Below are 10831 nucleotides of genomic sequence, written 5' to 3'. Positions count from 1 at the left end.
TAAACATAAATGTAGTTCTTGCATAGCCCTAAATCTCAGTTCTATTAGTGCCGCTCCTTATGTGGCCCAATAACTTATGAGTGCACAAGAGAAAGCTATTTGCAGCCTTGCACGTACCCAAGGCTTGTGGGGGCAGGGGGGGGAGAGAACAAAAATGGGGGGGGGCTTTAGGAAAAATCCTCAGGGGGACACCCTTCCACCAAAAGAAAAAAAACCCAGTCAATTACGATTAAACATGGTCAGTGAATACTGACTCTTAATGTCTCTGTGTGTGGCCGGGGAATGGAATAAGGTGTCCGTAATCCTGAACAAAGCCCCACATTTAGGTACCAGTTGCACTTGTGCTTCACACAACAGAATTATTCTGCTTAGAAATGGACATACCAACCTACAATCTTTGCTGCATCAGACCAAAGGCCTCATCAGTCCCACATTCTATTCTCACAGTGGCCAGTCAGAAAGCTCACAAGTAGGACATGAGTTCAATAGCCCCTCATGCTCCCCGTGCCCTGGTTCCAATCATGGAGGAAGATAGCCATTGTGACTAATAACCATTGATGCAATCTCCCTTTAAAGCCACCCAAATTGGTACATGTCACTACAGTTTGTGCTACCAAATGCCATAGTTTAACAATGCACTGTGTGAAGAAATCCTTCCTCTATCCTTAACCTTCCACCACTCAGTTTCATTGGATGACCCCGATTTTATGCACCCTTTCCACCATTGCTCTATGTTCATTCTAACACTAATTCGCCTTCAAAGCACTTTTAGTCCCTACTAACAATCTGAATTCATGATATCTGGCCATCATCTTCCTGAAAAGGCATTGCACAGAACATGTGAGATGCTGCCAGAAAGAAACAAGACTGGAATTTCCATCTTTTCCTGCAGAATTTAGACACCCATATAAAAGTTGTTTACAAGATGTTAGTTCTGAAGATCATGGGCTACCGTTGGAGAAAGTACATCCTGCATATAATTTGATGTTAGATATATAAGAAGATTATTGGTTGAACACATGGATATAAGTTTGGCAGAAGCAATGGCAAATTGTGGCTGTCCACTTATGGGGAGAAGGAAACTTAAACTGTAAGGCATACTTACTGAGAGGAAAGGGAAGCTTCGGATTCTAAGCCAAGCAACGTGGAGAGGTCAGGGACGTATTTAGGAAGAGTAGTCAGAGCAGCTCCCCTGCTCCACCCCTAGGCCTGCTTTGCTTTAGACTACATATGATTATTCCTCTATAGCACCTTTTATCTTTGGCCAACTCACTGGAAGAATAAGCCACACTTGAAATAACTATTGTTTAAACCAGAGGCAGTCAACTAGGTGCCCTCCAGATGACAAATGGGTGTTGTCGCATGACCACTCCGTATCCTTGATCATTGGTTGTACTGTCTGGAACTGTTGGGGTTATACACCCAAACATCAGATTGCCTACCCTCGGTTTAACCTTTGTTATGAAAAAGTTGCATGGGTACTACATCCTCTGATAGTATCAGTGGGATATTTATTTATTTATTTATTTATTTGGAATTCTTGTATGCCGCCCCATTCGCATAAGCCTCGGGGCGGCTTACAACAATAAATAAATAATAACAATGCAAAACAATATAATGTAATTGGAGACATCCTGGCCATAAAAATAAAATAAATAATATTAACAATTAAAATGGCGTTTAAATAAAAAGGTCTTCACCTGGTGTCGAAAAACAAATAATGAAGGTGCCAGGCGGACCTCTCTGGGGAGCACATTCCATAGGTGGGGCGCCACCGCAGAGAAGGCCCTCCTCCGGGTACTCACCCTCCTAATATCTTTCATGGAGGGTTCCCGGAGAAGGGCCTCTCCCGCAGATCTTAGAGGGTGTGAGGACAAGTATGGACGCAGGCACTCCTTTAGATAACCAGGTCCCAAGCCGTTAAGGACTTTATAGGTGATAATTGACATTGTTTGGGGAAACTCTCTGACTCATATTTCAATAGTCCCCCACTACTGCATCCTTTGTTGGACTCCAAATATCACCACTTCCAACTGATGGTCAGAGATGATGAGCTGGTACTCCAACAACATCTGGAGGGCCACAAATTTCTTCCATCCCCATTTTCCATTTAGCAGAAGGCATGATTGAAATTCAGCTGTGGATGTAAACTTTGGGGGCAGTGTAAGATGTGATTTGGAGATCCATTATCAGATCAGCTGACGGCTTTTTAGACTGAACAACAACTGTGAGGGACCTTGAGATGCAGCACTGTAAGTTGTCTTCTCCTGAGTCAGCTGACTGGCCCATCCAGCCCAGAATTTTCAGAAATGGCTGGCAGCTGCTCTCCTGGGTTTCAGACATGAGCTTTTGCAGCCCTGCCTTGAGAAGCTGGGGGCTGAATGTGGGCACTTCTGCATGGACATCATTCCCTGTGCTATGGCCCTTTCAATTGGTTCAGGCTCATGGTACCTGGTGGAAGGAGAACTCTCCTGTTCTGCCCACAGCACAGGACATGGGAGATTGGAAACTGGGCAATGGCTCCAGTCCTGGATGTGAGCCAGAGCTTGTTAGCCTGCAAGCAGTGTTTTCAGGAGAACACAATTCCTGAGCCTGAAGTCTCCATGAAATCGACCAAGTACCTCCTCCACAACACTGGCAATCAGCAAGGAGGGAACAAGTAGGAAATAGATGATGGGCTTCAAGCTAGGAAATGGACCCTTTAAGCTCACTGCTCCCCAGAAAAGAAGTGGGGCCTTAAAGGGGAAGTCTGAGTTGAATGGCATGGAAGACCACATTGAATATATCCCCCTTTGCTGCTGTATATGCCAGTACTATAGTGCCTCAAAAGCAATTAGGATGCAGAAAAAGAGTGGGAGGAGGAGGGAAACGAACAACCCAGGGATTCAGAAAGCAAATTATGGTTTGATCATCTAGCAGGCACACTTTGAGTAGGGAAAACCATGGCCCGGCAATGGGTTAAATAAAACATGTGTTAGCAGTATATTCAGACCAGGCCTATCCAAGCCTGTGAATTAAGGAAGCTGGTAATGCTCTCTGGTGGTAAAGTGCCATTTCATCAACTTCAGTCAAGTGATTTGCTTGGTCCATGGAAAATATGCATAGTAAAAATGACATGCAAGTTGGGAGAAGCCACATATGCATTGAATGGAAAAGATTTGCAAATTGCCCTCAAGGACAGATCATATATCATGATGTTCAATCTGCAATAGCCTTGAAGGATAAGTTAACCCATGGCTTCTGACACTGTGGGCAGTATTCCAGGTGTGTTGGATCGCCACTCAACCCATATTTGATCCTTGAGTGTGGATTGTCTGAAGCCAGTCTCCATCTGCCTAGTTTCCATAAACCTCTGTCTGGGCAGTTCTACTTTAGACTGCAGGAGGGCATCTTACTTGGTTGAATACCCTTTCATGTGAAAACAACAGCCCTGAAAACTCAGAACTCCAGGGAAAGAGTAATTTAGCTAGAAACTGCAGTGAGAGAACCAGGACTGATAGCTCCCTCCTAGATAACTCTAAAAGAACGTGATTGATTCATGGCTAAGAGTTGTTCCAGTGGCGCAGTTAGGTCACTTTAGTCTTTGAACTTAACACTTTTACTGGGTGGCAGTGAGGCAGTGGTGTTTTTCTGTAGCTGCTCATATATTCATTTCAGTTACTGAACAACTAATCAGCTCAGTTACTCCCAGCGTCTCCCCTGTTCATCCTGATGATGAGGCCCTGAATCTCTTCTTGTAGCCTGGAGTTAAACCACAGCATTTGTTATGACAAGGCATGGGGATTGCTGACAGGTTGGAGAGCTTTTAAAGGGGATTAGACACATTAGTGGAGGAAAAGGTTATCAATGGTCACTTAACATGACGACTCTGTATTACTTCTGAGATCAGAGAAATTGAGGAACGTGAGTAGAAAGTAGCATTGTGCTCATGTCCTGCTTGGGAGTTCCCTGAGGCACCTGATGGACACTGTGGGAAAAGAGTGGCCCATCCTGAACTAAATGGGCCTTTGATCTGATCCAAGGTCTATCTTTTTCTTATATTCCCATATCTTCTGCTCCAAAATCCTGCTCTAATGTAGCACTCGGAAAGAAGTCCGTTTGTGCAAACAGCAAGGAACAAAGTACTCATGAGCCAGGAACTCATGTAAAACTGCAACTGCTTGTCTATGATCTGTAAATTTTGTCATCTTTATGCAAATATATATGCTTACAACAGCTCTACCAGCAACTATCAATGAGCAGGGAGACATGGAACATTTTTTTAATGTCTTTGCAGGAGCCAAGCGGAAATACATTCCAGGATGTCTTCTTGGAATTTATCTGTGAGTGGAACATCTTCTGTGCCATAGCACCACATTACACACACAAAAGTCTGAATAGCTACCATAAATAAACCTATGAGTTCATTGGAATGACTAGGCTGACGCTTGGCCACAAGGTAAATATTGCATCTAAAACACCCAGAGGAAGTTATGGTTTCAGGACACCTTAAAATTTATTTTTAATAGATTTCACAATAATTGCATGAGTCATAAAAGAAGATGTTTTAAACTAGAGTTAGTATCATTTATATAAGAGTCTGTTTCCATAATGCAATGAAAGTTAGGACACACTTTGTCCAAGGTTAAGTTTTGGGAGAATTATACTACATACATGTCTACACAGAGACATAACAACTTCCTAGTTAAGGATACACTTCATGAGTCTATGGAAATGAGCTCCAGTCCATTGTAGCATATGTCGCAATCAACCTGTTAGTCTTTAAAATGCCACAAGACTCATTGTTGTTAAGACAACTGCCACCAACTAAATGTGAATGCTTGTACACAAGATGCAGCTTTTATAGCAAATCACGCTATTTTTATAGCAAATCACACCCAACCAGTCAATGTAACGTCTCTCCACAGCCTCAAGTAAATGTTTTCTCCGCCACCTTCTTTCTGACCCTTTTCCTGGGAAAGAACCTGGGACTTGCTACATATAATGCATGAATTCTGCAATATGCTATGGATTTCCTCCAAGCTGAATCTCTGATTAATCTATTTCCATCTCAGACACTTCCATTACTGAAGGCATCATGGCAACTCCATATCTTTCTCATTAATAATGCACTTGGTTTTCTTCTAATCTGATTTGTTCTTCCTACATCCCACCCAAAATGTCAAAACATCTGCTTTCAGCTGTGGCAATTATTCAATGAGTTTTGTATTTTCAGTCTCTCAGGAGAAAGATGCCATTGAATGTACATTCTTTTTTGGGGGTTATAGAACATTTTCTGTCTAAACATGAACAGAGTACCTTAAGATTAGTATAAGAGATAGCTCAAATCATTGACTTGCTAGATATGGCTCTTGCCACGGAGTTGCCAGTGAAATATAGCAATTGTGTGGACTTTTCCCTCCTTTCTTCCAAACAAGTGGTCTAAGTGGCTGTCAGCGGTTTCTGCATTGTTCAGTCACATCATTGGTTGCTATTGAAGAAAAGGTGGGAATACCACATCAGGAGTTTCCCTAAATAATAGTTTGGAAAGAAAAGAGGATACTCAGTACATGGTTGGCACTCATCACCATGGCTAGGTCTGCCCAACAATGCTTGTCTCTTTTTATGAAAGACATCATAAGCATTTTTAAAGAGATCTCCATGTCATTTTGTGCATCACGGTTTTTCCTAAGTGTTTTTCACCCACTGCTGGCTTATTTTCTTAAAGGAGAATATTCTGTCACCCTTCGAAAAGTAATAAATAAAAAAATGGACACATCATAGTGTTTTCCAACATTGAGGTGAGCCTAATTTGTTGTCTTTTCCCCAGCAGAGGCTGAGTTATTCTGAATCAAAGGAGAACGTTAGGCTGAATGCATCCAAGCTATGTCTGGAAAACACATCTCACTTGCCCGCTCTGTATCTCTTTAACATCACATCTTAAAGTGATGAGTATTCTCCAAGCAATGCTTACGTTATGAAGTAATTAGTCAAAGTGTTGTTGTTCTAGTGTCTAGTCATACTTACATGCCAGGGTGGCCCCCCAAAACCAGTGTTAGGTTGTCTGTCAGAGCTGCCCAGGCATTTCATGGCACATGGTCTGCCTATGTGCTTTACTCCTGTCATACCTGCCAAACCTGCATTTTTGGAAATAAAGAGATTATCAGAAAGGTGCCAGCAATCTACAGCATTCTCTTTTTCCAAAGAAATGTAAGTTTCTGCACAAATAAAGTTCAAGGGCAGCATAACTCACGATATTGAGGACCTTTCCAATGGTGTAAAGAAAATATGTGGAGAGGCATATTCTTACATGCACCCCAGTTCTCTATATGATAAGCAGTTTTAGGGTACAATGCTGGTCCAAGTTACTTTGGAAGGAGATCCCTGAAGGCTTATGGGACTCTGGTGCTTTGCAAGGGTATGAGCATTGGCTGTTGATCCTAGGCCATCCTCTTTATTAAAATTGCAAGTAGTAGCTTTGGTTCATCCATGGAAAAAGAATTTGCTTAAAAAAAAACCCTTTTTGCTGGTATCATGTTCCTGCCTGCCTCCCCCTCTGCAGAGTTGTTATTAAGATGTTTTAAAGTTTGCATATCTGATCATTAGTTAGGCTATTTTAGATGCAGGATTTAATAGTCTTCTGGGGGAGCACCTTTAGATGGTCATGCAGTTGTGAAGTTCACAAGGAACATTTGTCTTCTTTCTCCCATCACACCCCATGCTTTGCAACTTCTTCTACTTTCCTGATACGTTAAGAAGAAGAAAAACAAGACTGTCTGTCAATTTCAAGTAGAAACAGCCACTCTGAGCACCTGCAGTTTTGCATTTTAGATACCCTTGAGTCATACCATCATATTAACTTTGTTGTTATCCACCATCAAGTCATCTTATGGGACCTTATGAATGAAATCCTTCCCAAATGACTTGCCCTTCACAGCCCTGCCCAGCTCCTGAAATTCAGGGTAGTGGCTTCCTTTACGGAGTCGATCCATCTCATATTTGGTTTTCCTCTTCTTTTCCTGCCATCAACCTACTATAGCATGATTGCCCTCTTCAGTGAGTCTTGTCTTCTGATGATGTGCCCAAAGTATGAGAGAGATCCCATATTATGGCAAAGATGCCCAAATTGCACAAAAAGCCGAAGCTGCAACAGGTTTTCGGGGAGTTCTTTGTTAATTTTGCTTTCCACTTCAAGGTGTCTAATTCTCGTAGACACTCAGTAAACAACTGATGGGCAGTGACATCTCTGGGACTGCATGCCAAGAAATCAGGGTGTGGGGAAGGGAAGATTCTGGAGCCCTGGAAAGACTCATGGGGCACATCTCTAAAACTACATCGAGCAGCTGCAGAAGGTGTCTTAATTTCTTGGGCTGGACGTCAGTTTGACAGGTTAAATAAATGTTTTGAGTTGTGCCTGGAATACTATAGATAGCAGAGACACATTATGAGGCCTCAGATACATAAATACACACATGAGAAGGAGTAAACCTAAGAACAATTGCATTACATCATCTCCAGTTCTGAGTTTTCATTGTTCTTTATTTATTGCAGCAATTTACTGTCACAATGAGCCCCCTGGAGCAAAAAGCCAGGACAGACCCATTGAATAAATAAAAACAAGCTAACCATGTAATTGCTTTCTAGACATGTAGGTTTCTTAATTGCCTTTGCTTTTACTGAAAACCCTGCCTTTGAGGCCTAAGTGGGCAAGTGAGATTAGGGCATGTTTATGAGTGCGTGCACACAGACATAAACACAAGAACCACAGTTTGCATTCTACAAGTTGGAAAGTCTGCTCCCTGAGTTTTCTTATCATGGGCAGACACTACAGACAGAAACCAAAGCAAGATGTTGTGACAGGCCTCCTCCTCAGTTCCACGAATGCTTTGCCAACTGGTGGTTTTGCTTGTCTGCCTAACTTTTTTGCATGCTGGCTTGACTTGTCGTTTAACCATAATTGACAACAGCAAGAGTAGACAAGTATGACTGTGAATTCCATGGGTAATTCAGCTGCAGATTTCAAACACAGAAGCTGTTGTGGAGGAATGCACTGGGTTTGGTTCTGTTCTGTTACTGATAGGAGGCAGGTCTAGATGTTGTGAATTAATGGTGAAGGCATCTACTTCCACTGTCTATATTGGCCATAATTGCTAAATGGAAGCTCCATGTTTCATGGTGGCACATATGAATTTGAGTCACTGCATGAACAATGAGCAGCAGAACATCATTGCCTTCCTACCTTGTTGGTGGACTTCCCAGAATCAACCTGTGGGCCTCCAACAAGGGGTTGGATTAGGGTGGATCAGTCTGCCAGATTACTAACATTTCTAGAGGATTCCTTACATATCTCTAGTTGTGGGTCTCATATTGACAGTTAAATGGTTTGCTGAGGGCCAGTGTCAAGGTTAGGTACAGCTGGGCAGGTTTCAAGAGCCCATATCCCAGCAGGAGCCCATTATCAAAGAACCCAGAGTAACTGCTCCACCTCTACTTGGTTATTCGCCTGGTCCAGACAATGGTGATTTTGCTCTCTCCCTCCTTTGGTAGTGGAAGCAATGAGGAGAAAGAGAACAAGGAGCAATATCATCTGGTGACCATGGTGAGAAGACTGGCCCAGAGTATGGTCTGAGGGCACATACGGCATCCACCATGCTGAAGTTAAGCAGGTTTGGGCTTGGAGGGGAAACGACCTAGAAACCGCAGGTAGCCCTTTCGGTTCCACAACAGCAGAAAGGTGGGATATAAATAAATAAGGCTGCAGCACCCACTTGCTGAGGACCATTAAAACCCTGGAGCTGATCCTGAAGGCAAATACTACTTATGGATGACCAAACTGACCTTTCACTTCCTGCTGTGTTTCCAACACAACATTACTGTGAATGCACATTATAAGTTCATCCTCTCTGTGTGTTTTTAACTGCACAGCATATTTAGGAAAGTACCGTTAAGAAATATGTTTCTTCAGTAAAATGTAATTAACTTTGGGTTCTTCCTGTTATGAGCTGTAATTCAGCAAGTAAATTGAAGCATAAGAATGAGGTTATCCCTCGGGTCGGTTTTATGCATCTTAAATAATTTGCAAAGTTATTTCTTTGCAAAGAAGAAAGCGGGGGAGGAAATGCCCAGCAGACGTCTCTTTCACTTCCTGTTTAATTCCGTGGTCTGGGAAGGAGTGGCACAGTCTCTAATGACAGTTGGTTCACTAGGAGAACTTGGTTTCTCCCTCTGTCTATAAATGTCATTTTACGGAGATTAAATAGGACACCACAACGTGTACGGAGTTTGAGCTGCAATTGTTGGCTTAATGTGAGCTGGGTTAGCCAGGCTCTGATCTTGAGTAATTGAGGGTTGTACCAACACATTTTTCATTCAGCAACATTTCATGTCTAGCCCGACTCTGTGAGGGTTATCGCATATGCAGACTGCCTTGCTTGGCCCAGTTTGCGTTCAGCAAAGCAGTGGCGTTGCATGACATTGAACCTCTGCAGCGAGGAACAGAGGTGGCTATTGCTGCCATTATTACCACTCTTCAAGTCCTCACCAGATGGCAAGAACACGGACCTGGCTTCAGCACTCTTCCAAAAGTACATCCTGGAACTCCAGCTCTTTTCTGGAGAGGTTCAAGCCAAGCTAGCCACTGGTCAGCATTGGTGACCAGGGATGTGTGAGGAATCTGTGTGAAGGTGGGAATCCGATGGCTTAGATCCCTGGATTCTGGTCTGTTTTGTTTCAGCCCTGAGTGTAAGTTCTTGGAGAAAGACCTGTGCTCTGAAATGAGACAATGAGGCAGGATACAGTCAGGCAAGATGCAGGCACTACAGAAAACAGGAAGACCTGTGTTGCTGAGGCAAGTTCTCAGGAGGCTGAGAACTCCAACAGGGCCTGGGGCTGATATGTAAATTCTAAGGTAGGCTTCTGGTTGTAACCATCAGGTGAAGCCCAAGAGCAGTGCAGATCCTGACACTCTTCCGCATCCTGAAACCATCCTTTTGGCCGCTGCACCTGATGGGGAAGGCTGCCATCCTGTCCACCTGGCATTTTGGAAAGCAAGCAAAGAACTGATTAGACAGCCACCATGTACCTAGAAGCCCTTGTTCCTGAGTCGTTCTAGATTCATGGTGGCAGGCACTGGAGTACAGGTTTACCACAGGGTTTCCTCATGAATATGATGGAGCATAGAACATCAGTCATGCAAAGTAGCTCACCAGAAGAGTCATGTTGGATTTGACCAAAGCCTTATCCAATCCAGTACTTGGATAGTCACAGTTGCCCCCAGATGCCTCTGGGAAGCCCCAGGCAGGGCATGGATGCAAGAGCATCCTCCCACTTGAACTGGTATAGAAAGACCTTCTGTCTCTGTTACTGGAGGTCCTTTACAGGCATGAGGTCTTCTAGCTACTCAATGAGCTTGTCTAATCCCTCCTTTTAAACTATTGAAATCACTGACTTACTACATCTTGTGGTAGCAAATTCCAGAACTACTCTCTATGTGAATTTTCTTTATTTGTCTGCAATCTTCCACTATTCAGTTTCATGGAAAGTACATGGGTCCTAGACATTTTTGGTATACCATGTATAATCTTATATGCTTCTGTCATGTCCCTCATTATTTACCATTTTTCTAGGCAAAAAAGCTATGGGGTTGTAACCTTTCCTCATAGGGAAATTTCTCCAGCTCCTTGATCCTTTTGGTTGCCCCTTTTTTGCAGCACTGCCAGCTCTATAATATTCTTTTTGAGGTGCGGTTACTAGAACAGCGCACGAAATTCCAAGTCTGGTAGCACAACGGATTTGTAGCACAGCATCGTAATATAGTTTTGTTTCCTTTCCTAAAGGTTCCCAACATAAAATT

The sequence above is a fragment of the Varanus komodoensis genome, unplaced genomic scaffold (genome assembly GCF_004798865.1).
Source record: "Varanus komodoensis strain SLA01 unplaced genomic scaffold, ASM479886v1 scaffold2, whole genome shotgun sequence".
Lineage (NCBI taxonomy): Eukaryota > Metazoa > Chordata > Lepidosauria > Squamata > Varanidae > Varanus > Varanus komodoensis.
The sequence above is the reverse complement of the archived record's forward strand: the minus strand, read 5'-3'. Positions refer to the sequence as shown.